A 13571-nucleotide genomic window follows, 5' to 3' on the forward strand; every position below is an offset into this window, starting at 1 on the left:
CCGCCGGACATTGAAGACCTGGCTGTTGAGACAGGCCTATGGGATTTCTGGGGTGGGTTAGTCTTTTAATTGCTGTTATTAATTGGGGTTTAGATTAATTATTGATTACGGTCCTTCTTGGTTTTATATGTATTTTATGGTATTATGTATGTCGCCTAGAGTGGCCGTTCACTCGGCCAGATAGGCGACTCAAAAATAAAAATTATTATTATTATTATTGCTCACACTGCAATACATTCTTCCTGTCAATTTCATCCTCTGACATCACTGCCCCTAGATAGGCCACGGGAGCAGAACCTTCTCTTCTCTACAGGGTTGTTGATCCATGGGAAAAGTTAACCAGGGACTGTACATGATGGTGGATAGAACCAGAGCCAAACTCTCTCTCTCTCTCTCTCTCTCTCTCTCTCTCACACACACACACACACAATCTTTCTTTCTTTCTTTCTTTCTTTCTTTCTTTCTTTCTTTCTTTCTTTCTTAGTGCTACCCTTTTCTCTCTTATTCTGTACGACCCTCTCTCACACTCCCTGGGTTGAGAAAGTGGTAGCACTTGATTTAAGGGATGGGGATGTGTAGGGAAAATGGTGTGCATCTCTGAGATGACTTCCTACTCCTGCCTGTAGTCAGATTGTTGGCTGGGTGACTCTCAGGGCCCCCAAGAGGTGGGTGCAGGCGGGTACTGATGTGCCCCTAGCCCCTAGCTGAGTCTAAGCTGTCATTTTTTTAAAAAAGCAGGTCTCTAGCCCTCCTAGAAAGCAAGTTATGAAGCAAACTATGCAGGTGATTTCTGTGAGATGAGCCAGCTGGTCCAATGGTCAGGGACCATGAGAGCTGGAGACCCACCAGAGCTGGAGGGCACCACATCAATTGTCCGCCATACTGTATTCCCCCGACAGGAAAGCAGAGAGTAGGAATAAACGGACAGTTCTCCCAATGGAGGGCTGTAGAAAGTGGAGTCCCTCAAGGATCAGTATTGGGACCTGTACTTTTCAGCTTGTTCATTAATGACCTAGAATTAGGAGTGAGCAGTGAAGTGGCCAAGTTTGCTGATGATACTAAATTGTTCAGGGTTGTTAAAACAAAAAGGGATTGCGAAGAGCTCCAAAAAGACCTCTCCAAACTGAGTGAATGGGCGGAAAAATGGCAAATGCAATTCAATATAAATAAGTGTAAAATTATGCATATTGGAGCAAAAAATCTGAATTTCACATATACGCTCATGGGGTCTGAACTGGCGGTGACCGACCAGGAGAGAGACCTCGGGGTTATAGTGGACAGCACGATGAAAATGTCGACCCAGTGTGTGGCAGCTGTGAAAAAGGCAAATTCCATGCTAGCGATAATTAGGAAAGGTATTGAAAATAAAACAGCCGATATCATAATGCCGTTGTATAAATCTATGGTGCGGCCGCATTTGGAATACTGTGTACAGTTCTGGTCGCCTCATCTCAAAAAGGATATTCTAGAGTTGGAAAAGGTTCAGAAGAGGGCAACCAGAATGATCAAGGGGATGGAGCGACTCCCTTACGAGGAAAGGTTGCAGCATTTGGGGCTTTTTAGTTTAGAGAAAAGGCGGGTCAGAGGAGACATGATAGAAGTGTATAAAATTATGCATGGCATTGAGAAAGTGGATAGAGAAAAGTTCTTCTCCCTTTCTCATAATACTAGAACTCGTGGACATTCAAAGAAGCTGAATGTTGGAAGATTCAGGACAGACAAAAGGAAGTACTTCTTTACTCAGCGCATAGTTAAACTATGGAATTTGCTCCCACAAGATGCAGTAATGGCCACCAGCTTGGATGGCTTTAAAAGAAGATTAGACAAATTCATGGAGGACAGGGCTATCAATGGCTACTAGCCATGATGGCTGTGCTCTGCCACCCTAGTCAGAGGCAGCATGTTTCTGAAAACCAGTTGCCGGAAGCCTCAGGAGGGGAGAGTGTTCTTGCACTCGGGTCCTGCTTGCGGGCTTCCCCCAGGCACCTGGTTGGGCACTGTGACAACAGGATGCTGGACTAGATGGGCCACTGGCCTGATCCAGCAGGCTCTTCTTATGTTCTTATGACAGGTATTGCGTCTGAGACAACCTGACAGTCCTGTCGGAGAGCAACGCTTCTTTCGGACGTGCCCAGTCATCGCTCCCTGCTCCAAGCTCCTCAACCTGCCCCTTTGAGACCTTTCCTTTCCTCGCGGCCAGTCTCCCCTCCTCCCCTTCTTTCCAGGCTCGACGTGTGCCTGCTTGCGGGAGACCAGTCGGGGGAAGGGTGGGGCTCTTCAGTGGCAAGCGGCAGGGAGCCTCTCGCCTATTCCCAAGCGCCGCTGTCTGCCAGCCAGCGAGCTCTGCGGGACTCTTTCCCGGCCGCTAGAGCCCTCCCTCTCGCCGCTGGCGCAGGCTCGACCATGCCTAGCGTGGAGCATCAGCCGCGGCTCAGAAGGGACTCTGCCTGGCTGGGCACGAGGGCAGCAGCAGCAAAGGGAGGAGAGAGGGCGACCCAGGCAGGGCTGGCGGCGGCAACCGCGGAGGGAAAGCGCACGGAAGCACCGAGCAGTCGCCGGCGGGTCTGCGGGAAAGCAGACTCCGCATTTCGGCGGCAGCAGGAGTAGCCCCTTTTTCACGTGTGGAGAAGAAGGGGCGAGAAACTGAGCAGCGCCGGTGGAGTTGCTGTTGCTGCGGCGGCGGCGACTCTCTGTCCGCGAACGGAGGCTTCTCCAGTCCGGGGCTAGCAGCCGAGAGATCTCGCCTGGGCGAGGGAAAGACCGCAAAGGTTGGTGTTATATTTGTTTGTTTGTTTGCAGGCTTAGGGAGTGGGTGAGAGGGGTGCATTGTTGTCTGGTCTCGTTGGATGCACGGAGAGGGCTGCCTCTCCGCAAGTGGAGAGGGACGGGATGCCTTGCTCTCCGCAGTGGAGAGAGAGAAGCTGCAGGAGAGAAAGCAAGACCAACAGCCATTGTCAGTGCCAACCAGCTCCCAGCGGCCACGCTTGCTGCTGCTTCTCCAGCGCTCACGCCCAGCAGGAGCCGGAGCAGACGGGTGGTGTTGGTGCTGGCGGTGCAGGAAGCTGCTCTTCTTTCTCCCTTCCTCCCCAGCAAATCTCTCATCTCCAGGCTATTTTACCCGTGTCTGGGTGTTCCCAGGAACAAAGCTCAGAGACTAGGGCAGGGAGTCTGGCTGCGGGGAGCCCGAGGCTATACTTTAGCTTGGCTGGAAGTTTGGGGGGGTGGTGTGCGTGTGTTATGTGTGTCTTCTCCCTCCCCCCGTCCCTCTCTCTCTCTCTCCGTTTTCTCTAGGTTTGTGAGAGCTTTTCTTCCCTCCACTTCGCTCTTTGCTTTGCAACGTACAGTCCACAAAACAAAACGAAAGCCCACCCATGTGCTTTGTTCTTAACGATCTGTTGAGAGGGAGAGAGCTAGCTGGGATATTTCACTGAGCAGGAAAGGAGTGACTTAACTGCATGTGAAATCGAGCCCTGAGGCTGGGATTGAAGAAGCGCTTAAATGTATAGGAGGGAACTTGTTCAGACCAGCCGGATTCTTTGGTTTTGGATGTGTGGGGCTGGAGGAATGAAGGCAGATGCGATTCTTAGAAGGGAGTCTCTTCAAGCTGTCAGTTCTGTCTTCCTCAACCCACCAGGGATGCCTTATGATGATGCAGGGTCCCGAAGAGGATGACACGTTCAAGTGCTAGGGCCGTGGTTTCCTCTCTCTCTCTCTCTCTCTCTCTCTCTCTCTCTTCTGTCTGTCACACACACACACACATTGCTTGAAGGTGGCTTTCTTGTCTGGAGGATTCACCTGACAGCTCTCTAGATGCAGAACTGAATTCTGGAAGACTGGTGGCTTCTTCAGTTCCTGAGTGATCCAAGCTTGGCTGATCTTAAGCATTTGTCTAGTTTGTTTAAAAATGTTTAGAAAGGAGAAAGAGGGAGGGAGAAAGGCCTTCAGGGAGGGAGAAAGGTCCAAGAATACCACCTTATCTGTGGGACTTAAGGTCTCTCTCTTATTAGTAGTAGGAAGTGCCCAGAGACGCAGCTGTTCTGCACTCTGCACTCAGTGCTTTAGTTCTGTGCCCTGGTTTCCCATAGAGGATTTTCATTTTGCTGGCCAAGATTAAGGGTCAAAAAAAATTGGGGATGCAACTCAATTTGAGACATTTTGATGGATGGATGACTTGATTATATGTGTTTTAGTGGAGTAATTGATTAATCTACCCATTTTAAATATACATTTAAATAGGTAAATATGATATTTCTTAAAGAAGTGTGTTTTCTCCCTCCCTCCCTCCCTCCCTTTTTATGATACATGTAGTTGGAGTTGCAGCTATCATCTCAGAAGAGGCATCCTTGTGCTCATGTCCTACTTGCAGGCTTCCCATAGGCATGACTAGGTGGGACATTGGCTGGACTTGATGGGACATTGGCTTGATCCAGCAGATTTTCTTTCGTTCTTATTCTTCCTGCATGTGAGAGAAGGGAGAATGCCTCTTTTTAAGAGGGTACTTGTCATCTGCAGCTTGTGTAAACCAGGGACAGCCAACATAGTGCCCTCTGGATGTTATTGGGCTACAGTTCCCATCATGCCTGATCATTGGCCATGCCGTTAAGACTGAGGGCTTGGAATCTAGCAACATCTGGAAAGCTACAGGTTCCCCAAACCTGTTATAAATGACTGTATTAAAAACAATAGTAAAATCTGCTTCCCAGTTAATCAAAAGCATTCTTTTACTCTATTAAAAGTTTTCCAAATTGAATAATGAAAGTGATTTAAAAAGTGATTAAAGTGGAGCTTTTCTGTATTGTCAGGGATCTGTTGATATCAACTCCAGGAGTTTTAGACCCTTCAGAGGCAAACTGTGAATTGCTTGCAAGGCACTTTGAGGGTAAACTTGCTCGCCTCCACAGCAGTCTTGATGCCCCATCCACGTCTACTGTAGTACCCAATGAGGTGTACAGTGCAATGTCTGCTGCAGCTTCTTGGGAACAGTTTCAGTTGATGCGACCTGACGTAGACAAGGTGCTTGCGATGATGTGGCCAGCAATGTGTCCTCTCGAGCCTTGCCCTTCTTGGCTTATTAAAGCTTGCCGAGGGGGGTTGACCGAGTGGATCCAGGGTGTGGTCAATGCATCATTGTGGGAGGGAGTGGTTCCAGCTACCCTGAAAGAGGCGGTGATCCGCCCACTCCTGAAAAAGCCCATCCTGGACCCATTGGTCTGCAACAATTACTGACCGGTCGCAAACACCCCTTTCTTAGGGAAGGTGATTGAGAGGGGTTTGGCGCAGCAATTTCAAGCACTCTTGGATGAAACAGATTATCTTGACCAATTCCAGTCTGGGTTCAGGCCTGGTTATGGGACTGAATCAGCCTTAGTCGCCCTGATGGATGACCTTTATCAGGAGAAGGACAGTTGTCCGTGCACTGGTAACCTCCAGGCTGGATTACTGTAATGCACTCTATGAGGGGCTGCCCTTGAGGTTGGTCCAGAAGCTGCAGCTGGTGCAAAATGCGGCAGCGAGATTGCTCACTGGAGCAGGTTATCACCAACATGTCACCCCACTGCTGAAAGAATTGCACTGGCTGCCCATTTGCTACCGGGCCAAGTTCAAGATTCTAGTTTTGGTGTACAAAGCCCTATACAGCTTGGGACCAGGATACCTAAAAGACCGTCTTATCCCTTATATACCCAGTCGATCACTGTACTTTGCAGGTGAGGGCCTCCTGCAGATACCATCTTATTAGGTGGTCCATTCTGCACAACACAGGAACGGCCCTTTAGTGTGGTAGCACCTACCCTGTTGAATTCCCTACCCTTAAATATTAGACAGGCGCCATCTCTGCTATCTTTTCGGTGCCTACTGATGACCTTCCTCTTTCAACAAGCCTTTCAACAAGCAGATTATTTAGATCCATTCCAATCGGGCTTCATGACTGGACATGGCACTGAAACAGCCTTGGTCGCTCTGGTGGATGATTTGAGGAGGGCGTTGGATAGGGGAGAATATTCATTCCTCATCCTCCTGGATCTCTCAGCAGCCTTCGATACCATTGACCATGGTATCCTCTTGGATCGCCTGGAGGGAATAGGAATAGGGGGCACGGTTTTACGGTGGTTCCGTTCCTATCTCTCAGACAGGCACCAACGAGTGGCATTGGGAGAGGAGGTTTCAGACCCTTGGCCTCTCAATTGTGGTGTGCCACAGGGTTCTATCCTCTCTCCCATGCTATTTAACATCTATGTAAAGCCGCTGGGGGCCATCATCAGGAGATTTGGGCTGCAGTGTCACCAATATGCGGATGACACTCAGCTCTATCTCTCATTTAAGTCCTCACCAGAGTTGGCTGTGGATACTATTTCCAAGTGCCTGGAGTCCGTAAGTGAATGGATGGGAGGTAATAGGCTGAAACTGAACCCCGACAAGACCGAGGTACTGCTTGTGGGAGACAAGAGAAGGTTAGGAGATATTGACTTGGTGTTGAATGGAGTAAGACTGCCCCTGAAGGACCAGGTTCGCAGCCTCGGGGTCATTCTTGACTCCCAGCTGTCCATGGAGGCTCAGGTTTCACCAGTGAGCCGGGCAGCTTGGTATCAATTACATCTGATACAGAGGCTGTGACCCTACCTTCCTGTCCATCTGCTCCCACGGGTGGTACATGCCCTGGTCTCCTCTCGCTTAGACTACTGTAATGCGCTCTACGTTGGGTTACCCTTGAAGACGGTCCGGAAATTACAGCTGGTACAGAATGCGGCGGCATGGTTGATTAAAAACAGCCGCCGCCGTGATCATATCACTCCAGTATTAGAAGATCTACACTGGCTACCAGTTGTTTACCGGGCCCAATTCAAGGTGTTGGTGTTAACCTCTAAAGCCCTACACGGTTTTGGTCCAGTTTATCTAAAGGAGCTCCTCCAGCATCACCAAATATGCCGCCTGACGAGATCTGCCTCACAAGACCTTCTCTCGGTCCCACCAGTTAAAAAAGCTAGGCTGGTGCGGACCAGAGAGAGGGCATTCTCAGTTGTGGCCCCCACCCTCTGGAACTCTCTTCCATATGACCTTCGCCATGCCCCCTCCCTGGTAGGTTTCCGCCGAGGATTGAAAACTTGGCTGTTTAGGCGGGCCTATGGGACTCCTGGATAATCTGGTTTTAGTTTGTAAAGATGTGGGGGGTGGATTAATTAGAGACTGATGTTATATTTGTACTTATATGTGTATTTTAATTTTTATGTACGCCGCCTAGAGTGGCCGTTAATTCGGCCAGATAGGTGGCTTAGAAATAAAATTTTATTATTATTATTATTATTAAGTTGAGACCTTATCCCAGTTTGCGCCTGTGTTGGAATTGCTTTTTAATACGTTTTTAAAACCTTTCTTAAAAAACACTATATTTTTAACCTTTTTTCTTTTTTCTTCTTCTTTAAGATGTCTTCAAAGCTTTTTTAAAATGTTTTTAAAGGTGCTTTGTTTTAATGTATTTTAAAGTCTGTTTTTATGATGTTTTAAAGTGTTTTTAGTGCTTTTGTTTGCTGCCCTGGGCTCCTGCTGGGAAGAAGGGTGGGATATAAATCAAATAATAAATAAATAAATAAATAAATAAATAAATAAATAAATAGTCAATTAAACATTGCAGCCCACAATGTAGGATAAATTTTGGAGAAAAACCCCCAATTAAGTACAGAAATGCCCCTAAACGTAATAAATAAATAAAAGATAGCCTGCATGTTAAGTTGTAGTTGAAAATTCAAGCCATTGTTTTGTTTATGCCCTCTTCTGTATGCATATTATAACATTATATTTGGAGTTATATACATCATAGGAAATATCTAAATAAGTTATTTAATAAAGAGACTTTAAGCCTGAAAAACCTTCAGAAATCATTTCTACCCGAAGCATAATAAAAAGTGAAAGATATCACTGCCAGACCAGCAGACCATTCTCTGTTTTTATAGACTGTACAACAAGGATGGGGAACCTGTGGCCCTCCACATATTGCTGGAGTCCAACTCCCATCAGCCCCTTCCAATCTAGCCAATGGTCAAGGATGATGGGTATTGTAATCGAACACCATCTGGAGGGCCACAGGTTCTCCATCCCTGCTCTACAGGGTGTAAAGTGATCCATAGCACCCTTCTATGCAAGAAGTAAATTCCTCTGTGATCAATGGGGCTTATTACTCCCTAACAATACAGTGTCTGCTAGGTTTGCTCCATTGAATTCAATTCAGTGTACTGCCAGGCGTATGTAAGAGTGCAGCGTTAGGCTGAAATACTACCCACATTTACTTGGGAGTAAGTTTCATTTAACATACTGGAATATACTCCTGAGTAAGCCAGTATAAGATTGTCCTGCACAAGAATGCTGTTGTTGTTTTTCATTTTAAAGAGTATATGATGACCAGCTAAGATAGGAGCAAACACATCTCTCTGTGCTTAACTTATAAGAACTGACTATAAATGAATGATGCAACAAAGGTCACACACACACACACACACAGAGAGAGAGAGAGAGAGAAAGAGAGAGAGAGAGAGAGAGAGTCAGTACTAGGTTCTGTGATTCACTCCAAATGAGATAACATGTATGAATACATCATAGGAGTCATAAGCTGATATCCTGTAGCCACTGATCTGGCATGAAACCCAATAGGACATACTTCTGAAAAGACAGATATCAGATTGCACTGATAGAAACTTGTTTTTCACCTTCTTATTCCTTAATGAAACTAAAGCACAACAGCTTTTCTCTGTGTTGATGTGCACATGTTGCATGTTAAGGTCCCTATTTCATGCTGTGCTTCTGCAAATGCTGAGTAAGTCTAGGAATAAAACCTACAAAAATCAGATCCTAACTTTACTGAAGTTCTGATTTGGTCAACTTTTTTGTGGTGTTTGTTGTACCGCCTTTCCTTTGTGGTTTTGCTCCATATCCTCCTCAGTTTCCTAGAATAGTCCCTCTTCCTGCATTGTTTTCTGTGTCTGTTTCCTCTTTTTGTGCTTTTCTGTGCTATCCCTTTCCTGATCATGCATTCAGTCTTATCACTTTTCAGTATTGCATGCCACAGCCACTCACTCACCCCAAAATACACACCTTCTGCTTCTCAACCTATTTAACATCCTCTATTTTTTTTTTTTACATTTCATCTTGCCTTTCTTCCAAGTGGCTCACGGTAATGTAAATGGTTCTTCTCCCCCCCCTTTATCCTTACAACAACCCTGTGAGGTAGGTTAGGCTAAGGACCAGTAACTGAATCAAGTCAGCATTATGGCTAACAGAGGTTTCAGCAGTGGCCCTGGTTCAACACCAGTTGAACACTTGCCCTATTCAGGCATTCAGCCAAATGCTTGAGGTCCCAAACTGTGTAGGGGCAGGGGGACATGGAGGCACACATAGCAGCAAGCTACCCCTCCATTCCTGCCTTGCATATTCAGTGCAAAGTTCTGAAGGGAGATACTAACTGTATTCAGCTGAATGTGCTTACGCGATCTCTTCAGTCTTCACGCATGTCACACAGTGCATGTGGAATGTTGTGAGCGGGGACAGCATGCATACCCCTTATACCCTCATGTGTTTGGCTGAATGCTTGAATATACAGACAGGTAAACAAAACAGAAAAACAAACAATAATTGTATCATAAGATTCTTGGTTGGTTTTGCTGCAACAAACTAATATGGCTGCCCCTCTGAAACTTCTTTTTATGAACACTTCTTGACAGGTAGCTTTCCTTTTGGTGTGATGGATAAAATAGCCAGTGAGCTCTCAATTTGTTACTGAGCTCTGTGAGACTTGGACAGACTGGTCTCACTGAGCCATTTTATCACACGTTTGACAGCCGATTCGTAGCAACAGGTATCCTCACCATTTGGGCAGGATTATACAGATGGCCACAATATCCCCAGATAAGAGAGTTCATCCTAGGAGAATTTAGATATCCATATGGGTTCACTGTAACTCAAGGGTGGGGTACCTTTGTAGCCTGGTGGGCTGAATTATCTCCCCTACCTCTCACAAACTAGGAGTCTCTCTCAAAGGACTATTTTGTGCAGGGCTTTGAACTAGACTTCTGAAGATCTGACAATCAGCTCACTGTCAAATCTTCAGAAGCCCCTTTCAGAGTGCTCTTTTGTGCAGCCCTGGAGCTTTGCATATACTGCTGATCAGCTAATCAGAGGTCCCTGTAAACACTATTTTGGTTGAGCCCTGCCCTTACCTGCCCAAGACATGATGTCATATATGACATCAGGTGTAGGGCAGATGGGTGTGGCTTAGCCAAAACAGCCTTGTATGCCAAGTGGGGAGGTCTGGCGACCTTACTAGGCCCATGGGCCCAGGTTTCTCACCCCTGTTGTAAATGGGGAATTGGCCACTATGGTGAATTACTATAGCCTCTCACAACTTGGCAGGATGTTTACCAAGTTTCCCTTTGGGCAGCATGCGAATACCTGGTAAGCTGGTGGCTATAGCATCCAGCCATGTTGTGAGGAGATTTTTTAAAACAGTCATTCTCCATTTCCCTAGATTTCTGCTCAGGCATGGATGTGTGGTAAAATTCACCTCACAACCAGTTAACAAACTGTTTCCATTCTCTCAGTGGTAAGCCTTAGATTAATAAATCATTGTTGGTATTCTATCTATGACTGGTTTTTAACTGCAACATTCTGTGTATAAGGATTTCTGTGGATATGAAGGTGACATGCGAGTCCAAGACACCTACCTGTAAAAGGTGCTTACAGAAATTATTACTTTTTATTGGATATTTTTATTGAATCTAAATGGAGCCCAGAATAGAAAACAAAAGCAATACAAAATATATATTTTTAAAAATTCAAACAATGAAATATTCTTTCACAACTAATAATTACAAAGTTGCCAGAAAAAATATCTTTCAGTTTAGGAAACCATTAAGCATGTGCACCCCATCCAGGGTTCAGTTACCTTTGGAGGGAGGTCACAGGAAGCTTGTTACATTTTTAAATATCTGAATTTATTTACAAATATACAAGTTGAGTGCAAAGCATGCACAGCATTAACACTCCAACAAATGCTGCTCCCCATTAGGTTTCGGGGGTAGGAACACCAATGCCATAGAATTGTGGCAGAGAGAAATTCAGCTTTCTGTGTCTCCTCTCATTCTGATTCCCCCCCCCAAAAAACGCAGCTTAGTTGGTCCCCCTCCCCTAACTAGGTTGAGAACAAATGGTTGAGTCCTTTCCCCATCTTTCTTGTCCACTAACAAGAAGCTGAGCTGGTACCTATGAGTTAACCCAGGACATCTCCAGGCAAGATCTCACCAAACCAGTTTCTATATGCTCTTGCTAATCCTGGATCTTTTACAGTCAGAGCCATTGACTTAGCAGCGTTACCCAACCTTTTTTGACCCAACGCCCCTTTGCAAAATCTTTTTGTGTCCAACGCCCCCCTCAGATTAAGTATATGCCAATGCTTCCAATTATACTTAATATACTTAACAACAAACTCATTCAGTTTACCAGCATTTTTTCGTTAAACAAGTTCATTTAAACATCACAGAAACAACGGGTAGCGAGTGTGTCCCATTCCTGAAGAAAACCAGTGAATAACTGACTGTCTGCGTCACCCGTTTGCATGTGGCACTCATCCGTTGGAAGAATGCGCCCTCCACCAATACACCCAGCTTATCAAACACTCTCTTGTGATTGGTTCCAACATCCCTCAAGACAGCATCGGAACATTACCCAGTGTCGGGGCGTGGCTAATATCCCCATTCCTTGATATGACACTGGCCGCTATTCAGAATTTCTTTACTAAAGAGCACACACTATTTACAGTGTTATTTCCATGAATTGAGACTATTAAATACATTCTAACTGGGGACAAAACAGTTCAAAAATTAATGATTTGTGTATTAAATAAAATTAAACTTAAATGCTTCAACTGTCGCATCAGACCGCCAAATGTCAATGCCCCCTAATGAACCCAAACGCCCCCCTAAAGTTTGTAGTCACACCAACCCCCCCTAAAGGCTGTAATGCCCCCCAGGGGGGCACTACTGCCCACGTTGGGAATCGCTGACTTAGAGGGATCCTTCAGACCAACCCCTTCAGTTCCATTACAGTGCAATAGATTTACAGGGTGATCATCCTATGCATGTTTCCTCAAATAAGTTTCATTGGATCCAACAGGACTTACTTCCTCATGTATTTAGAAATGCAGCCTTACAGTACAATCCTATACATGTCTACTCATAACTAAGCCCTGTTGAGCTCAGTGGGGCCTACTCCCAGGCAAGAGGTATAGAATTGCAGCCCTAAAATAATTTTTCTTATTTATTAGCATATAGTATGATTATTAACTTGGAACTTGCTGAATCTGACAGACTGAGCAGTATTATCGTAGTTATTATGGTGCACATATGTTAGGAGTCTCAACTGATATAGATGCTTAAAGAGATATCTTATCAAATTTCATCTGTGCTACTCTAAAATGTGGCATTTTTACAGCATTTTTTGAATTTGACTTTGTGTTTGCTATTTTTAGGATGTTGTAAGCCACCTAAAGAGTTTCTTTGAAATATGAAGCAGTATATAAATTACCTAAACCATAATAACATCTAACACAGGAAGCTAAGTTTGCCATGCTTCTGTTTCAATCCAATTGTCTGAAAATATTAATGTCTTTCAGTGCTTTCTCTTTCTCTTCTTCCCTCCTTCCACTTTATGCTGCTTTCTACTGAGGGCCTTGACCAAATGAGGGATTGGCCAGTAGTGCTGTCCTCTCTCACCTGACTGAGCCAGTAGGATTAAGCTTGGTTTACAGATGAAAAGTGGAATGGAGGCAGATGTATGATGAATACCGAGACGGCTGCAAACCTTGTTCAAATCCCCATGGAATGGCTTCCTGCCACTTTGTTCTAATTTGGACTGATAAAGAGAAAGTGGAGTACCCAGTCCGGGTCCTAATTAAGCAGGCCATCAGCGAAGCCAGTAATTTCAATTAACTGAATGCAGAAGCAGAAGCAGTTTGTTAGAAGAAGGTTTAAGCTTTAAAAAAGAAGAAATAATGTTTTGATGAAACCATGGCTTCATTTCTTACTGAGATAGCAAAGTTATGTCTAGAGTCTGTACCACTTCATACTGCAGACAGAAGCTCATCTGATGTAATTAATTTGCTGCTCTGTACAAAGCAACAACCCAGCCCATAGGAAGCAAGGCTGTCAAAAAGATGGACAGGCTAGACTTTTTCTCCCCATCATCTAGCTTCCCATGTGGATGGAATTTCTGCCTGGAGAAGCATCCAGACATCTGAGCTCCCACCTGCTCTTTAAAGTGGTACTCTCTGGGCAAACACAGATGAGGATAAAGCCTGAGGCTGCATGCAGAGCTCTGGCCAGGCAGAAAAGTGTACATTTTACAAGCAGAGCAGCCCACACTCAAAGTTAAAGTGCCACTAGGAAAAGAGGGGATGACCCCTTGATGAGTGAATCAGGAAGAGTGCTGCATGAACCAATAGCCTGGCCCCTGCCTGGACCAACTTGCCCCTGCTGGTTGACAACCCATGTGACTCCTCACCCTCTCAGTTGCCTGATGGGCCAGTCGTGCTT

The 13571-nt window shown here is 45.4% G+C and overlaps 1 protein-coding gene across 1 annotated transcript in view; it reads left to right on the plus strand.

The window, feature by feature from the left end:
• The first annotated feature begins 2482 nt into the window (after positions 1–2482).
• Positions 2483–13571, plus strand: part of FRMD4B (FERM domain containing 4B) — a 349437-nt gene continuing 338348 nt past the window's right edge. The window contains exon 1 of the mRNA XM_061618643.1: positions 2483–2768. The gene's annotated coding sequence lies outside the window, so the exon portion shown is untranslated. The remainder of the gene's footprint in view (positions 2769–13571) is intronic.

Source organism: Rhineura floridana, chromosome 3, assembly GCF_030035675.1.
Source record: "Rhineura floridana isolate rRhiFlo1 chromosome 3, rRhiFlo1.hap2, whole genome shotgun sequence".
NCBI classification, from domain to species: domain Eukaryota; kingdom Metazoa; phylum Chordata; class Lepidosauria; order Squamata; family Rhineuridae; genus Rhineura; species Rhineura floridana.